Source organism: Pseudophryne corroboree, chromosome 8 (genome assembly GCF_028390025.1).
Source record: "Pseudophryne corroboree isolate aPseCor3 chromosome 8, aPseCor3.hap2, whole genome shotgun sequence".
In the NCBI taxonomy this organism is placed as follows: domain Eukaryota; kingdom Metazoa; phylum Chordata; class Amphibia; order Anura; family Myobatrachidae; genus Pseudophryne; species Pseudophryne corroboree.
This window is the reverse complement of record NC_086451.1, coordinates 278,087,122-278,105,211: the sequence shown is the minus strand read 5'-3', so window position 1 is coordinate 278,105,211 and position 18,090 is coordinate 278,087,122. Positions and strand designations below refer to the sequence as shown.

Genomic DNA, 18,090 nt, shown 5'->3' with positions numbered 1-18,090 from the left:
ACATATAGCAGCCAGTCACTGGAATGACTGATGAGACAGGACACTACCACTGGTCTGATGCAGCACAACATAGTCAACAACACTTTATACAGCTACACTGGCAGGAGAGGACACCAACACTGTGACTGCCTGGACTGATGCAGCACAGTACACTCTGACTACACTGGACTGGAGTGAGCAGCACAACACAGCACAAGACTTGCCACCCACACAGACACTGGAAGATGGAGACACGTCCTCTCACTACACTCTCCGAGACTGGAGTGAAAATGGCCGCGACGCGCGGCTCCTTATATGGAATCTAAATCCTGCGAGAATCCGACAGCGGGATGATGACGTTTTGCCATATTCGGGTTTCCGAGTCAGGCGGGAAAACCTGAGCCTGACTCGGATCTGGGCTCGGAAGGCAAAGTCCGGTAGGGTTCGGTTCTCTGAGAACCGAACCCGCTCATCTCTAGTGAATACACAATGATGCAATGACAGCTAATTTCACAAGTGGTTAGATAGGCATAAGGTGGCTACATAGATGTGCCCATCTCTGAATACAGGTCCACATATAATTCCAAGTGCTCAGTGTGGCCACGTTTGGGTCCAGATTCATAAATATATTTAGCAATTGATTCACGTAGGCTAAAAGTTTCTTAATAAGAAATTCAGAAATAAATATTAAATTAAGTAAGTTGTGCTTACCTGTCATCCTTAAGTTCAGTTATGTGGTTGTGGAGTGGGCTGCACTTCTATTTATCCACAAATTTTACGATTGCAGCCACCAGCACGCCCAAGATGCCATGGCACCTAGTTTGGGAACCACGGCTGAATTATATACATTTGTGATCTTTTTTCTTTTCTTCTAGTAACCATGTCACCCAGCTGCAGGAATAGCACTAAATGGTTTTACTTACACTTCCGGAAGTGTCACTAACACATTTCTAAACTGTTTAGAGATTATAGAGACTCTACCCATTATTGTATCTTAATCGAAGGTACATATCATGCCAACACAAAAAAAACCTGTACCAATATCCAAGTCCTAATTACTTTTCAAATATTTAGAGTATGAACCATTAAGCATTAGAATAACTGAAAAAAAAAACATGAAAAAAAAATGTTTAAAAAAACTGGTTCCAATGAAGTCAGGTAATTAATGTGAGAGATATGAAAAATACAAAAACATAAATGGAACATGAATACACACAGGATTGCTTATGTAGTTTCACCACAGGGGCATTTTTCCTATGACGTTTGATTGCTGAAGTAATGGTGAATGCAGCACAAGCAAAGTATTATTTACATGTATTAAAGGTCACAATACATCCAACATATCATTCTTGCAAAACACAGGAACAGAGGAGCTTCACAGATATCCAAGCAAAGAGACCTCTGCAGTCTGAAAATATATTTTCATCATGCTGTACATTCATGTGTACTGTTTTGTACAGTCTTGTGAGGGTTATGCTTTCACAGTACACAACTGGGAACAATAACCTATGGTACTAAAACATTGTCTTTTTGCTTCAATTGTGTATATAAAGAGTTAATATTACAATGACAGCTATACAGTCTGTTTAAGCCAATTGGAGCTATAATTGTATTGATCATACTACAGCTTAATAAAGTTTGATGAATAACCCTCTCTCTCATCTGTGGGTTCAAAGACCCGAATGGCATAATAGTATTCTAAAGATTACTTATTAATTTCAGGGCTCAAATTACCATGTATGCACTAATGATTTTGTGTTCTGCTTAGAACACACTTTGCATATTCAGCATATGCATATGTGAGATAAATATGTTTAGACAGCATCTCTTTATGTAGTTTTAAGAAATCTCTTGTATTAAACAACTGTATATAAAAGAAATCTTCAAATAATAATGCTTCTATTATGTTGAACAAGTTAGTTACAAATGTGTGTTTGTGTGTGTGTAAAATGTGTGTGTGTGTGTGTGTGTGTGTGTGTGTGTATATATATATATATATATATACATATATATACACACACATATTGTATATATTTTCAAAACAGTCATGGAAAAAGCTTCAGTAGTTTAAATGTACTAAAATCACTTACCACGTATGAATTGCTATCCTATAAAGTTTTATCATGAATGCATTTGGAGTATGTATTTAATAATGTTATGCCAGAATTTGTTTTGTTTCACGCTTAAAATCACAAGATAGTCACATAATCTATAGAAAGGAGGGAGGACTACAGCTTCTACCCTGGCACGGAGAAATGTAGTCAGCAGCTTCTCCTCCTAGCTCAGTCCATAGTTGCGGTTGTGTTCATTTCTCTGCACCTCCTCCTCTTGTCTCTCATATCAGCCTCTCATCAGCAGCAGCAGCACTGGGAAGAGAGGATGCTGCCTGCACACAGCACGGCCCACACAGCACGGCCAGCTTAAGTAAGAACTGATGGCAGCTTTAAATACTGTTGCAACCGAACTGATCTGCTAAACCAATTTGCAATGCCACCCCTTCAGCCAGTGGCTGTGGTACAGTCCTTAGGAGCTGTGTCTGCACCTAGGATGGTAAACGCCTGATTGTAGCGCTGGAGCTCTAGGAGTGCGACTAGCTGACGATAAAGGAGTGCTGCTTGCTTCTGTACGAGATTATCACTTGCTGACCCATAGAACCGTACCTGTCACCGTCATCTTGTTTCCATCCTTAACGGGCTGCAGACTGATGAGAGATAATACGTCCAAGGTGGATTTATCTGCTGCTTGATTAACAAAGAAGCGGTCAGGCAAGGGCACCACAGCTCGGATATGGAAAGACCTACACAGGGCAAAAGAAATCATCCTGGGGGATCAGGGCTGCTCAAAGTTTCCTCTCAATAGGTAGGTGTTTGCACTGAGGAATATGTGCCCCTCATATGTTTATATGCCTGTCAGTGATTTCTGATTATTAGTATTTGATTGCAAACACATGTATGCACGTGAGGAAAACGGTCTGTTACTAGAATCGCTGTATAGTGACATACCCCGTTACTCTGCCGGGTGTGTACTGCTGGGTGCTGTTAGAGTGTTGGAAATGCAGTGGGTGGATTCAGCACTCTAACAAGTGGACAGCGCATCATAATGTGCGTTCTCCTATAGATCACCGAAGCAGCAAGAGTGTGATTGCAATCAGCATTAATATACTGTACTACAAGTAACTGTAGTACTCATGCTCAATAGTAATATATATATATATATATATATATATATACACACACATATATGTATATATATATATACACACACACACATATATATACATCTATATATATATATATATATATATACATGCATATATATATATATATATACACACACACACATACATATGTATATACACACACACACACACACACACACACACACACATACATACATACATACATACATACATACATACATATGTATACCATATGTATTACAAAGACTGCCTCATATAGTACAGAATGCCCATTTACCATCTTGTGGTACTACTCTGTAAAAGTGATTGTTAGAAAATAAATATTTGTAAGGAGTGATTGCCTTACTGCAAAGTCAGTGTTATTTCAACATAGAATTATAGTTTATTCTATTATCAATTTTGTCAGGGGGACAACCTTTTCATCTTACAGCCTCTGGTGTTTTCATAATGATGCATTACCACTATGTTGGTTTAATGACATGTATGTGCACATAATCTTTCAGAAATGCATGGCAAACATGATAGAACAAAAGGAGAGAAAGAACAAATTGGTATCACTATCTCACTGTCAGGTGGTACAGACAAAAGTTATTGAAAGGTACAATTCCCCCTATGAATGGTGAGTGGTCCTAGCTAGACAGCTTAGTTATTATAAGTAACATACATGTCTCATTCAGTCAACATTTTAGCCGGTATACCCAAATAACAGACTCTTTCACATTGGCAGTATAGCAATAGGCAACAGGAATGTAAGGTATGAGTATGGATGTCAGAACAATAGCTTTTGAAAGGTTCATTATTTTATAGTACTAAAAATCATGCTCTGAGATAATCTTCACTTAACACTAGAAGTGACCTCACTTTGCTGTTAACTCTTTGAGTTCCTTGTAGGCCAAAACTTTTCTACATGTTAAGCTTCTTTGTAATGCATTAGAGGTATAGTAAACATTGTTTTTAACAGAAATGTAATGTGAATAACATTTCTATATGTATACAGTATGTCATGTTACTTTGTATTGGTGTTGTGACCCCTTCAGTCTACTAAAATATTTTGCAGTTGTTGCTTTTGCATGGTACATCAATAGATTCGTGTCCCAAATGTCTTTATCTTGTGTCTTCAATATCGATTTTACCATTTGTCATAAAAAATACAGTGTATATTTAGTAGTTAGTAACGCTGATGTGTTTTATTGAAAGGGTATTATAACTACTTTAACAGGGTTATTTGCAGTAACAGGGTGAGGCAAGTGATCCCTTCAACTAGGAAGTATTGTAAAGATGTGCTGTTTAGTTCCTCAGATTTGGAATCTTTTATTTAATCCTTTGATTATTTACGTGAACCATGATTTGCAGATAGTTTTTGTCTACAAGAAAGGCAATATTTTTATTATGTGGTTAAGCAGTGTTTTATATATAAGTCTGTGTTCTCAGCCTTCCCTACCCAAATGTGTTATATACAACAAATACATTTACAATTTCAACTTTTTCTATGGTAACTTCTGCAAGCATGTATTTTTTTTATCCTGTAGCTATTAGAAAATGCACAGAGCCCAAATAATGATGGCTGTCATGTCTTTTTGCAAAGCAAATAGCAACCACCACATGATGCTCGACACATCCCCTCTCGTGTTTATGCCAGTATTTTTGGTCTACTTAAAAAAGTAAATTGAGAAAAATTCATGATAAATATATAAATATATAGGGAAGCATATATTCTGGATAACATTTGTATGTATCCTATATATATATATATATATATATATATATATGTAATCTGGGTCTCTATTTATACATATGTATATTATGTTTAGCCCACATTATTGGTTGATACACTTGTAAATATTATCATTTTGATTTGATATCAATTTATCTTGACAGCTCACACAAGACTTTCAGAGATTAACTATTTCTTGCTGGAATACAAATATGATTTGCACAAATCAAAATTATACCAATGTATTTCTTTCAACTTAGATTAATTACCATAAGAATCACAGTAAATGGCATTTTCATGAATTATTCCATTCCTCCAAATGTCCAGGGAGGGTTAATATCTGCAAAGTGAATATATTTATAATGTCTCTGTGGTTATCTGAAGTACAGATGTAGCCATGGTTATTGCATATTCTAACTCATTAAACCCCACACAGTTTTATGCTACTATAAATCTGTATTTATTTTATAAATATTTTAACAAAATACCACCAATAAATGCTGTCTCTTTAAGTGACACTAATTTTGTTATTAATCATATTACAAATCATGTCCTTCTTTCATTGTGTTTTTTTATGTGGATTCTACTTTGTACTACAATACATAGCACGCAATGCAATTATAAAAAATATTCACACAGTTTTCATTTTTAACCATTAATTATATATTGAAATTGGATATTTCCAGGGGGGAACGTATCCAATATTCCAAATAAAGTTTATTCATTTGAACATATATTATGCATTAATCTACTGGTGATAGATTAGAGAATCAGTTGTGTTGGTCCATAATTCTGTAGTTCACTACTACAACTGTTATTACAGCATCCAATGGAACTCAAACATGAAAACATAAATATGCTACACAGAAGGTAATAATAATACATTAATTACCATAAAACTGTTTAAATGAGTAAAGAGTTTGCAGTGTGTATTGATTAGGCAGTTGTGTTATTTACTGTAGTTTGCCTCTGGATAAACTTGTCTTAGCCCATCTATTTATCTATTATACTGTATAACAAAATCTATTTAAAACTTTTGTGCTGATAAGTCTGAGAGATAGTTGGATAGCATAGGCCCTGTATAGTTGGTTCAGCATGAATTCAGATACTCCTACTTACATACTTGTTATTGAGATGTTTGTTTTGGGCTTACTGGTAAAGAAGCATCACAGTTGTAATTACACTTTACAGTAGATGTGCCATTTCATTGAATAGTCAGCATCTATAGCATAGATCAAGCAAATAAACCTGGATAATCAGAGCAGGAGTTCCTTGCAATGAGAACTACATTGACAAAATCCTTCATATAAACAGTGCCACTGCAGCGCCATAGGATGCAGTGCAGATTCAGCTTGCTGCATCTTCTCCAAAAGAAGCAACAGCAAGGAAATGACATACCACTGTGGCCAAAATCCATCTATCAGTGAATATGCTTCTTTACAAGGGATTTGCTGCAGCAATACCATGTGATTTGCTGCAACATTTTCTAAGCAGGAGGTTAGCCAGCATATTCACAGTGATACAGAGAGCAGAGCAAAATTGCTTATTTGATCATGCGATTATGTATCATTCTAGAAATTGAAGATTCATGGACCTCTAGGAATATACAACCATATTGAAAATACGTTTTTTTCCCATATGCTGTCACAGTATAATAACAGTCAAAGTATTTTTAAGTAAAAAGAAACCCTTTAGTATGGAAAACAGCAGAACGGATAAAATATAATTACAGAACATTGAATAGCATCATTTAATTAGCAATGTTATAAGGACACTCATTTCATAAAATATATTTCAATGTTAATGCTGTTAAGGATTTAGACATATTATTGTACAAAACATATTTTTTTCTTGTACAGAAGACATTTGGGTATGACTCAATAGATAGCTGTACTGAGCGAAATTGAGTCCAATTTGTACAGTTTGAAAGAATATTTCAGAATGTCAAAATAATACAGCTCCAAAGTATAAGTGTACAATTTTGCAGAGTGAAACAACCCACACATAACAAAATAAATGCCATTATGCAGTTTTTTATAAAAGAGAAACCAGATTTCTAAATTTGTACTGTATACTAAATGTATCTTTTTATAAGGTTGGAAAATTTTGAAGCATGTTATGAACATAACGTCTGCATTTATAACAGAATTAAATAAATACTTTCATAAGAAAATGGATCGCACTAAACAGCTAATGTATAGGAAGGACTTGCTAAAAATGAATATTACCCCTACATTTAAAACATAATAGAACACAAACAAATGAATAAATGAAGATTTCTGTATGTTACTCCTTTTTACGCTGTTAGAATTTCTACTAACTGTATCTCCTTTACATATGCCACTGGCAGATGAAGGTGCAGATATAAGTAAATTATAACATTTTCAAAATTAAATCCTTGAAAAAAAAATTGGTGACCTACTATTCAGAAAAAAGAATACAGGCCTAGACAACTAATGTCTCTCCAGGTGTTGTGAAACTGCATATCCCAAAATACCCTAGCATCTATTTGCTATCAGCTATCTGGACTGTGCTAGTGCATAGTACAAGTTTCGGTATTATTTGAAAGTAATTTACTAAGATAGATGCAAAAGCCCAAATATTCAGGAACCTATAATAACCACTTGGATTTTGCTTTCTGCTCTATTCTGACTTAGACTAATTCTAATTGGTTATCTGTGACTTTGGGTTACTGCACAATTCTACTTACATCTATGTCACATCCATTAAATATAGAATAAAAACCATAGGCTAACTATATTATAAATGCAAAGGTCAGTTAGTATGGTCCAACTACATTCCATAGCAGCACTAAATATAGTTTATTTCAGTGTGCATTACAGTTGGCTTTAACACATGAAAACTCAGCTCGATGTACTGAAGAAATCTCAGCATTCTCTTGATCAAGAGTACTAAATAGATGACTCTGAAAAAGTAAGAGCCCTGGGTCTTCTTAGGCCACTGGAATGCAAAAATATGAGTCCTTTAGGTCATCTTTTAGACCAATAGGTACCCCACTTTACTAGTATATATAGGGTAATTTTTCATTTGCGTGATTAGCTAAATGGCAATGTTGAGACATATTTTAAATGGGTTAATTTGGCCAGATCAGTAAAGCAATATGAAAATGTTTTTAATTTGGCATCCTCAAAAACTAGATATATCATTTATTGAATTGTGAAAATGTTAAATACAAGAATAAGTGGGAGTAAGAAGACTTGGGAAACATATGAAATAATAATGATGAAATTAGTAGGATAATGATGCAATATTCCATGAAAGCAATGTCTAGTAATACGGTATGATGTGTTTGCTCAATCCTACCTGTATTAATCTGGAATTATATCATGCTGCCTTCACTCGCAATTTATCTAAGGGACGTTAGATATACAAATGCCTCCATATGCGGAATTATGCACCAGTTCCTGTTTGCTGCATGTTTTTCACAATCAATAGATTATAGACAGCACCAAACCTAACAATTCACCAGTTTCCAGTCAATTTGTTTGTAAATGGTGGAAAGTGCTAATCTTGGATTTTAGAGTGCAGCTTTTATTGGCGATAGGACATTAACTAGCTTATGTAGCACATAATTAAAGAAAATCTGTAATATTTACCAATACCATTTATCTTTCACTCACCAGTCAGCTTTTGGTGTTATTAAAATTCTTGTACTGCAGAAAAAGCAAGAGACTAATTATTTCTCCAGAGATAAAAAGGAAGAAATAATTTCTAGGTTGGTAAAATTGAACTTGTAAGGATCTAATTAATATGCCAATGGTGTGTGTATATTTTACTTAATTTGATTCAGTAAAACATACTCTACTTTGCATTCAACAACTGATACAGTTGGACACATTTTAGTATGTAAACCGATAAACAGCAAGTTCAGCAACATGACAGACAGAGATAATTAACTGTCACATGCTATATAGCAATCCATTCTTCTCACACCTCTAACAGATGTGGCCCTCATGTAGTTTGTATTGAAGTTTTAGTCAACTTAAGCGTTTGTAATGTATCAAGCATCTTAATCTTACGAAAGTAATACAATCGGTAGAATTCACGAAATGTCATAATTGCCACTTGCCATTATGTTAGCGTAAAACTATGTTGCAAATGAGGATTACGATGGTATATTTCTAGAATATTGTGCAAATAGCAATAGACACATTGATTTAAGTATACTATTGCAGAAGCATTGACAAATAGATAATTTTAGAACTTCTGCACTTTTTTCTCGGTGCTTACTTAATGTCATTATGTAATGAGCAAACAAACTGCAAAAACCTGTAGGAACTAGTCAGATTATAACTGTCCTTTGTCTAGTAAAATTTAATAAAAATTAAAGCAAGATGAATAATTACTGTGAATTCTAGCATGTTAATAAATAAGACAATATTTATCAATATTATGTTTTTATACTATTATTTCAGTTAGTCTTATTCCATTTATAGAACTCTGCCAATTTTTTTGTATCTGTTATTCCTTTACCTTTAATATACCTAATTCATACTTTTTAATTGATATTCAAAGGTAGCAATTAGGTTTTCAAGTTTATGTGCTGCTTATGGGGGTCATTCTGAGTTGATCGCATGTTGCCGATTTTCGCTGCGCTGCGATCAGGTCTCTACTGTGCATGCATATGCACCGCAATGCACACGCGCATCATACGGGTACAATGCGGATCGTTGCTGAGCTATGGATTTAACAAAGAATCCATACGCACAGCCAATCGCAAGGAGATTGACAGGAAGAGGATGTTTATGGGTGTCAACTGGCCATTTTCTGGGAGTGGTAGGGAAAATGCAGGCGTGTCTGGGCGTTTGGAGGGCGGTTGTGTGAAGTCAATTCCGGCACCAAAAAGACTGAAGTGATCACAAGGACTGAGTAAGTTCAGACCTACTCTGAAACTGCATAAAATGTTTTTGCAGAGCTCGCCTGCACAGGCGTTCGCACACTTGCAAAGCAAAAATACACTCCCCCGTGGGCAGCAACTATGCGATTGCATGGCAGCTAAAAACAGCTAGCGAGCGTTCAACTCGAAATGAGGGCCCATGTGTGTGTTTGTGTTTGCATTTATGCAAACAAATCAGTATTTAATTGCTATAGATCACAGGTTTTCAAACTTGGTCCACAGGACACCACAAAGTTCATGTATTCCAGGTCATCTGTGGATTTTAAAATGTGACAGTTGGTGATACACAGAGTGCCTGTGGATGACATGGAAAATGTGAACTGTGTTGGGTCCTGAGGACCAAATTTGAGAACCACTGCTATAGACAGTAAGGTCTGTACAGGACCAGAAAAACAATGAATTTATTGAGCTTTGATATATTTAATTACTTATGGGTTTTTAAAGAGGTCAGTGGGCAATATATTCTAGTTTACATCACTTGTCATATGTCACTTGTCACTTATCATATGCCGATGGCTTGGGACCACTAGGATGATGACTCTCCAACTAAGCATTACTGAGATGTATACTGTATATTGAAAAACACATTTTCTATACACAGGCTATTGATTTGCAGAGCATTCAGATATTAAACCTAAGGCATGGCAATAGTTCACTTTATATTATAACATTTATTTTTTTAACTAGGATTGGACTACTTTTATAAGTTTTAAGTACCTATTCAGCCATGTCTATGGTATTAGTTAAGTGGGTGGGAGTGGAATAACCTGTATTCAATCAAACCATCAGAATGCTCACAGAAGCAAACACTATTTTAATTGATGAATGTGCTGTTCTTGATGGAGGCAGTGACCTGACCACATCCTTACAGTAATTAGGATGATGAGGAGAGCCCTCTATGTTACATGTGCAGTATTATTATATAAACATTAAAATAGAGGCAAGTTGTGTACTTAGATGAAGGATTGAGAATTGAATGAGTTGTGTATCCTGCAGAACTGAGTGGTTGTGTGAGACTTTAGCAAAATTAAGTTGATGCAGTGACTGCTTGAGCAGCTTATTCACATAAGGATATGAATAGGGTGCATTTTCAGCAAAAAAAAGATACCCAATGCTAACAGAGTTGAAAGGGACCTGTCAACTCACTCATGCCAGGCATCTCCCGCTGCGTGGTGTATTGAGGCAAGATGTATGAGGAAACATCTGTAACGCATTAGAGTTCCTGGCTCACAAAACCATGAAAACATCTGTACAATTCCAATCTTGAATCCTGAATTATAAAAAGCCACTAAATGTATATAATACGTTATCGATGCAACGTGATATGACTAGGATGCACCAGGACTACTGCTGATTAATTTTATATGCAACTCTTGAATGTGTGTGTGACTGAATTTGTACATAAAGCACAATTGAATTTGTTACAAAAAAAAGCTGCAGCCACTGCATTGTTGCACTTTGTATACATTTTCTGAGACTCAGTCGCACACAGGTATACAAGTGTCACATATCAAATTGAGCAGATCAGTCTCCTAGTACATCCTAGTTAACCATGATTCATTTTCATATAAAAAGATGCAAAAAAAACCCTGATACTAGCAGTCTCATATGACCTGGTACGCTATGTACGAGGACACCTCTGTAGAACAAAAATGTAATACACAGCACATTCTCTATACTACACCAAATATGACATTGGACACAGCATTTCCAAAGGCATAACTTACATTACAATTATGGACCATTAGTAAGGACTGTGTTTATATGAAAGAAAAGTTCTATTTTGGCAAAGGCTGCAATGTTTATTTTTAAATGTAACAGGTTATTATAACATATTTGTCCACTTCCAAACCATATTCCTGAGCTAAGTATATTTTACACTTTTTAAATTTCAATATTAAATTTGTAAGTGCTTGTCCAAGAAAACACAGTACACACTCTGTCATACCACTACTGTTATGAGAATAATGGAATTAAAAATACCAGAATACAGTAGTACAATGATTTATAGGCATGCAGAATTAAACTCCCTGCTTGCAATGGCTCCCAGCTGTATTTCACCTTCATCAAAAGCTCTCACCATATATACTATGCAGTTGAGTAAAATATAGGTAATATTATTTTAACAGTAAGTTATACTTGGATTGTCAGTTACCCATGAAGAAAATAAAGCAAAAAAATAAACTTTCTTGTATGTGTACAGTATTTAATTGATTACTTACACGCATTTACTAGTCTACTTGATTAACTGTCAATCAGTTAAAGTGGATAGTTGCAATCCACTATGTCTTACCCCAGGGAGCTTCCTAGACAGTATGACTGGCAGATTCCTGTCAAAAAAGTCCTACTGATTTTACCAGCAGATCTCTAACAGTGAACCCCATCAGATTCTTGTTTACTGTCCTGTTCAAAAATATAATTTCTTAGATATACTGTACAATGAACAACAGCCAGTAATAATAAAATGTTATTGTGTTCTTTCAGTAAAGAAAATGTGTTGTTCTACAAACAGAATTTCAATAGAAAATAATGGTATTATTTATTGCACTCTACCTGCAAACGTTTATAAAATGTATTTTATTTTTATTTTTTCATTTCACAAAATTGTAACATTAAACAGTTCAAATCAAATTTCAGTATATTTGCTATAGTATTCTATTAGATTAATAAAAAATGAAAGTTCTAAATAATTTGAAAGCTTTTTAGAATTCTGTACAATCACTATAATACACACAATTGTACCGAGTATCTAAACAAATAAGAATCCCCACATAAAAACATGATTATTACAAAACAATCATTTATAATAATGTATACTTAAGAGAGCTACCACTCCCAAAAGCAGGAACTGGACTTTACTGAAAAAAAATACAGATTTTTTTTCTTTTAGACTTTATCTTTTTATTCATCTCTTTAAAGTTGAGCACAATTTACAGGCATTCATCTTTTTAAATTAAAAGTCTGCTTGATTTGTATACAATCATAGTTACCTACTGCCAGGCCCGACCCTATCCAATTTGATGCCCTGGGCAAGATTTAGGTCCACCCCCATGTGGGATCCTTTATGGCCTTATGAAATGGGTGTGGCCACACAGAAGGGGAGTGGTCTGACTGTGCTGTACTTCCCTTCCTCAAGCGTGCTGTGATCCCATCCCATGCAGTTTCATTCCCCCCTTATGTCTCTCCAACTTCAGCCCACAGTGCTTTTCTCCATCCGAAGCCTACAGTATCTCTCTACAGCTCATACAGTGTCTCTCCAGTCCCCAATATTTACCTTCTTCGATATCTTCTGGCTGCACATTATGGCTCCTGACTCTGCTATGTTTCAGTGGTGCATAATGTCATGCAAGCTGCGCAGCAAGAAACAAATCAAACCTTAATTGCACCAGACACCATCAGTACAGTAAAGCTAAAGAAGCTCCCTGGGAGGACCCCATACTTACTGGTGCCGCCTGGAGGCTAAGTGGCAGACAACCTAGGCAAGCATGTAGGCTGCCTATGCCTATGGCTACTCCTGCCTGCTACCTTGCACCTTGTGGGAGACTCTTGGTTTATTATATAGTCTCTTGCTGCCCCAGAAAGTAGAAACAAACCCGCTGATTCCCCACTGCCTTGTTGGGAATCTGAACTGTGCATGTGCAAGACTGTATTTTAAGGTTATGTATTTTAAGGATGACAGGATATCACCTGGCCATCATGACCCAAGATGTTGGGATGCTTTATAGGTTAGACACCATGGGGTTGTGGGTAGAGGAAGTTTTCTCACCTAGCAGAGCCAACTCTGTGGCTGTGGAAGTCAGGCACCATCAGCTGCAACCTCTGATCCCCCAAAGTGGCCTATATAACAAAAACAATGTAAGTAGACCAAGAGGGCTTGATTATAATATGTTTTTCAGGTGACAAGGCTGCAATGATGCTGTCACATCACCATGCCTTCAGCATTACCCCTTTCTGCCATAACATGCTTCCACAGTGCAGACGTGAAGGGGAGAGCCCATAGGTCAAAAGTATACTCTAGAAAAGTGCTGCCAGAATAAGAGATATGAAAGCCAGTTAAAGAAATTCATGCATATATCTATATGTGAAGCACTGTGTTCAAATGTACATGTATTTTTCAATCTTATTTTACATTTAAAAAGATCTGGAAAGCAATGCCAATGATTAAACAGCTGTTGACACGGATAAAAAAAAAAGTTAAACTTGAAAAAGAGTAAACTACTGTAAGTTATTTTTGTCCAGTCTCAGAGTTTCATGCCCCTTCATTTAACTAATCCAGTCTGTACAGATTGCAAAGTTTAAGGGTTTTGGTCCCTGTTCGCAATTTTCTTTCATATTTGACAATATTGGAAGATTAAAGCTGCCATGTGTCCTAGTTTTTTCAACTGAGAGTCTCTCATAATGCTTATTATGACAGAAATCACATTCCCATAGATTCCATATTAGCACAGTTAGTGAAAATAGAATCCCATGTCTGTTTAATGCATATTGCACATAGATAAAAAGGATTTATAGATAGAACACATTTAGTTTGTGTTCCTCCTTCATTTTGTAAAAAATATAAGAGTCCCACGGAAGATAGAGACCTGAATAGAAATGGGTAGTCCAATAGTGAATACTGTCTTTAATACATTTCTTTCAAATTAATTCTATGCAAAGTATTTAGATCAGTGATACACTAGGTATGGTGTATATTAATGCACATAGTTATTCACAATTACTTATTTGCATTCTAGCATTAAATATATAGCACAACTGACTTTAAAAATGTATTCTCTTTTATATTTTAAGTCTATAGTATCAAAACATTTTTTAGTTTGTCGCAAACATTTTTTTTCTTTTATCTGTTGTATGTACTGGGTGTAATGCAATTTTTTTTAATTCAGAAGTAATTTAATTACTTACAGTATGACTGTTTTGCAGATAATTTGACATCACTTATTACACAGTGTGGTAAAATATATTTTATCATATTACAGTAATCCATATTACAGTAATCCTTGGAATTTTGAATCTGTGTTTTGTAAATAAAGGTATAATGTTGCAGTGCATTGCCCGTGCTTTTTGTAGTTTGTTTTTTATAGACATTCCACACATGACCAGTAGGTGGCCATAATGTATGGAATTCATGTAGTGTGTGTAATCATCACCTTTTTAATATGGTCTGCTGCTTGCTTCCGAACAAAATAAAATACTGAAAAGGCCACTTATCCTAAATCCAATTATTCTAAAATGATCCTGCCCTTCACAAAACACTATAAGCTGAAGTTAGTTAGTAATAGCTCAGCACTGCAGCCTATTTATTTAATCACAGTCAATAAACAGTATTGGAAGAAACTAGCTACTTCCTTTCACAGATCCAATATTTTTGATGAATTAAAAATGTAAGTATAATTGACTTCAGCATTTCCTATTGGTTCTTTTTCATACATCTAATAAAGTAGACTTCATATTTCACTTTGGACATATGTTTGCAAGCAAAAGAGCATCTTTAGTTTATTTTTAAAATGTTATTGGTATAACAATCATGAAGGAAGTATGCTAATGGTTTGGGTTTATTGGTTTGAAAAGAAAAGCACCACAAGAAAAAATACTTCTGTTTACATTAAAACTGTTAGGCGCCGAGGGTCCGCTCGTCAGTGCGGCCGGTGCCTAGCAACGGGGACGCCACTATCGGATCGTGTTCCCCGTTGCTGGGTCTAAGTTTATATCATCACTGGTTTCCTGGCTGTGTAGCATGCAGCTGCACGGCATGTTGTAATTATCACTCATCTGTTTCCCTGGCCATGCAGCTTGTCAGCTGCATGGCATTTAATCCAATCAGCCTCCAAACAGCTGATTGGAAGACTCTCTGTTAAAAGCACTCCCAGGACTCCTCACAGACGCCGGTGATAGCTTCCTGTTTGTCTGATTCTGCTGCAGAGAGAGTTCCCAGTCCCGGTCTGTTCGTTTGTTCCTGTTCTCAGTGATCCAGTACTCGGAAGTTACCATCTGTTCCTGGAGTCTGACCGAGCACCTTTAACATCTGGTGGTGTTCGTGAGTCGCGGCGCAGCCGTGTGTTGCGGCTTGTCCGCTACTATTTATTATTGTGTTTATTTTGAGTTCTGGTGCTTTGCGGAGGATTCCGCTTCCACAAGATCCACTCTGGTGTCCAGCGGTGCCGGATAGGAGTGTCGGATCCGTGGATCCTTGGTTGTCCTTTTCCCTGGCGGCTAGTCCGCACATACCTTTTGATTTAGTTAAGTTAGCTTGTAACCCCTGGCTTGGTTGCTTAGTCAGAGGGCCCCTTGTTATCTCCCTGTCTCGGACTTCCCCTTGTCTCCCATTAAGACCTGCGGGGGCATCGGGGTTGGGCAGACATAATCCGCCCTTCGAACGCGGCTGCCATGGGCTCAAGCAACCATAGTCTCGCAGGGGATTTCTGATAACACGGGCGAGACAACGGAGTTAGGGCGCCAGGGGTTACTAGGCTCTCCAGCTCCCACAACCTGTATTTCATTCCTGTACTCAGATCTCTGCCATAAGATCTTCTCCAGTCTGGAGTACAGGAATCGTAACAAAAACTACAACAAGGTAAATTCTAGGACCTCCATACAGCTTCTCCTGCCAGCTGTGCATGATCTCACAGTACTCCAAACTGTGGAGGCAAGATTTCACTGCTTGAAACTTTATTACTTTTTTAAGAGGGAGGCAATCAAGTTGCCGGCTGCCAGGATCCCGATGATCAGGATACCGACAGCAGAATCCCGACACATGGTGAAATACTGGCCCACCGCCTGGAATCCCCACTCGGGTGGTGGTTCATGCTACAACCCAAGGGGTAATATAAACCTGTGGCTACCGAAGTTAACCTTTGGGCCTGAAGCGCGTTGAGTGCAGCGAGCCCGTGAGGGAAGATGCTATGCTCGTTGCAGGTATTCTGGCTGTCGGGATTCCAGTGCTGGTCTCCTGACTGCCGGGATCCCAACAGCTGGGATATCATACTGAATACTTTTTGTCCAATGTCAATCCCTTAGTTTATAGACACTGATAAAACTTTACTTGCAGACTATGCATTGTGCCACATAGAAGTTTCAGTACTGTTATGAACATAAATAAATGTTAAAGTAATAACGTTTACTTAGTCTCAAGTGGAGAATACTATTCTAAAAGTCCTTGATGAGTTTATAATTCATATTATTTTAAAACATCGTCCTTGTAATTTTGATTCATTTGAGTTATACATTTTAATTAACTTAATTAAATGGATTGGACTTTTGGTTCATTTTAACTTTTGTAATGATGTGTAGCCAACATTCCCAAATGGCCTTGCTGTTTATTATTATTATTATTATATTTTTTTTTATTCTAGGAAATGAATTTAACAAATGATTTTAAATATTTACTAAATATCATCTCTAACCATTATTGTCACTTTGGAGTCCCAACCTGCCACCATTCTATTGGCTCTGCATAGCTCTCTTGGAAGCAGGGGAGATCTGACATACTGTAAGTAGCTACAGTAATGTATAAAGGCTTTCAATTAGAAATGCTGTGTCAGATGTTTCCTGTTGCAGAGTCCTGGACACATCAATTATAATCAGCAGAGAACCCAGCTATAGAATAGAATTGGCAACTCCTTCCAATAAATTTAACTATTTTCGGTACACTGTGCATGTGCTGCAGCTACAGCGCACATGCGTTCACATTCATAGTGTGAATGCATCCCTGAAGGATGCAATTTTACTGTAAGTGACAGTGGTGGCCATCAGGGGATGGCATTGCTGGGGCGTGTTCACGAAAACAGGGGCGGGGGTGGAGTGTTTATGGGGATGCAACCCAAAAAATGGTGGCAGACCACTTGCATATGCAGTCTAGCTGCATCTATAGGTGGTCAACCTTCATTTCAGACTCAGCGATCTCATCGCTGGCCGATAATTAGCATGCTGGGCGGCCCCCGGCATGCTACAGAAGCAGTTGCAGATTCATCTTTTTAGCAGAATCTGCAATCCAACTTGAATAGGGTCCAATAGTTGGTGTAACCACCCTTTGCCTTCAAAACAGCACCAATTCCTCTACTTACACTTGCACACAGTTTTTGAAGGTTCTCGGCAGGGAGGTTGTTCCAAACATTCTAAAGAACTAACCACAGATCTTCTGTGGATGTAATCTTGATCAAATCCTTCTGTCTCTTCATGTAATCCCAGACAGATACAATAATGCTGTGATCAGGAGCCTGTGGGGGTCATATAATCACTTCCAGTGCTCCTTGTTCTACTTTATGCTGAAGATAGTTCTTAATG

The 18,090-nt window shown here is 36.9% G+C and overlaps 1 protein-coding gene across 4 annotated transcripts in view; it reads left to right on the top strand.

Moving 5' to 3' along the window:
• Positions 1-2,273: 2,273 nt before the first annotated feature.
• TENM1 (teneurin transmembrane protein 1) overlaps positions 2,274-18,090 on the top strand; it is a 1,080,468-nt gene continuing 1,064,651 nt past the window's right edge. For 3 of the 4 annotated variants that reach the window (XM_063937256.1, XM_063937254.1, XM_063937255.1), the window contains exon 1: positions 2,274-2,838. The gene's annotated coding sequence lies outside the window, so the exon portion shown is untranslated. The remainder of the gene's footprint in view (positions 2,839-18,090) is intronic. The other variant, XM_063937257.1, reaches the window with a different exon arrangement.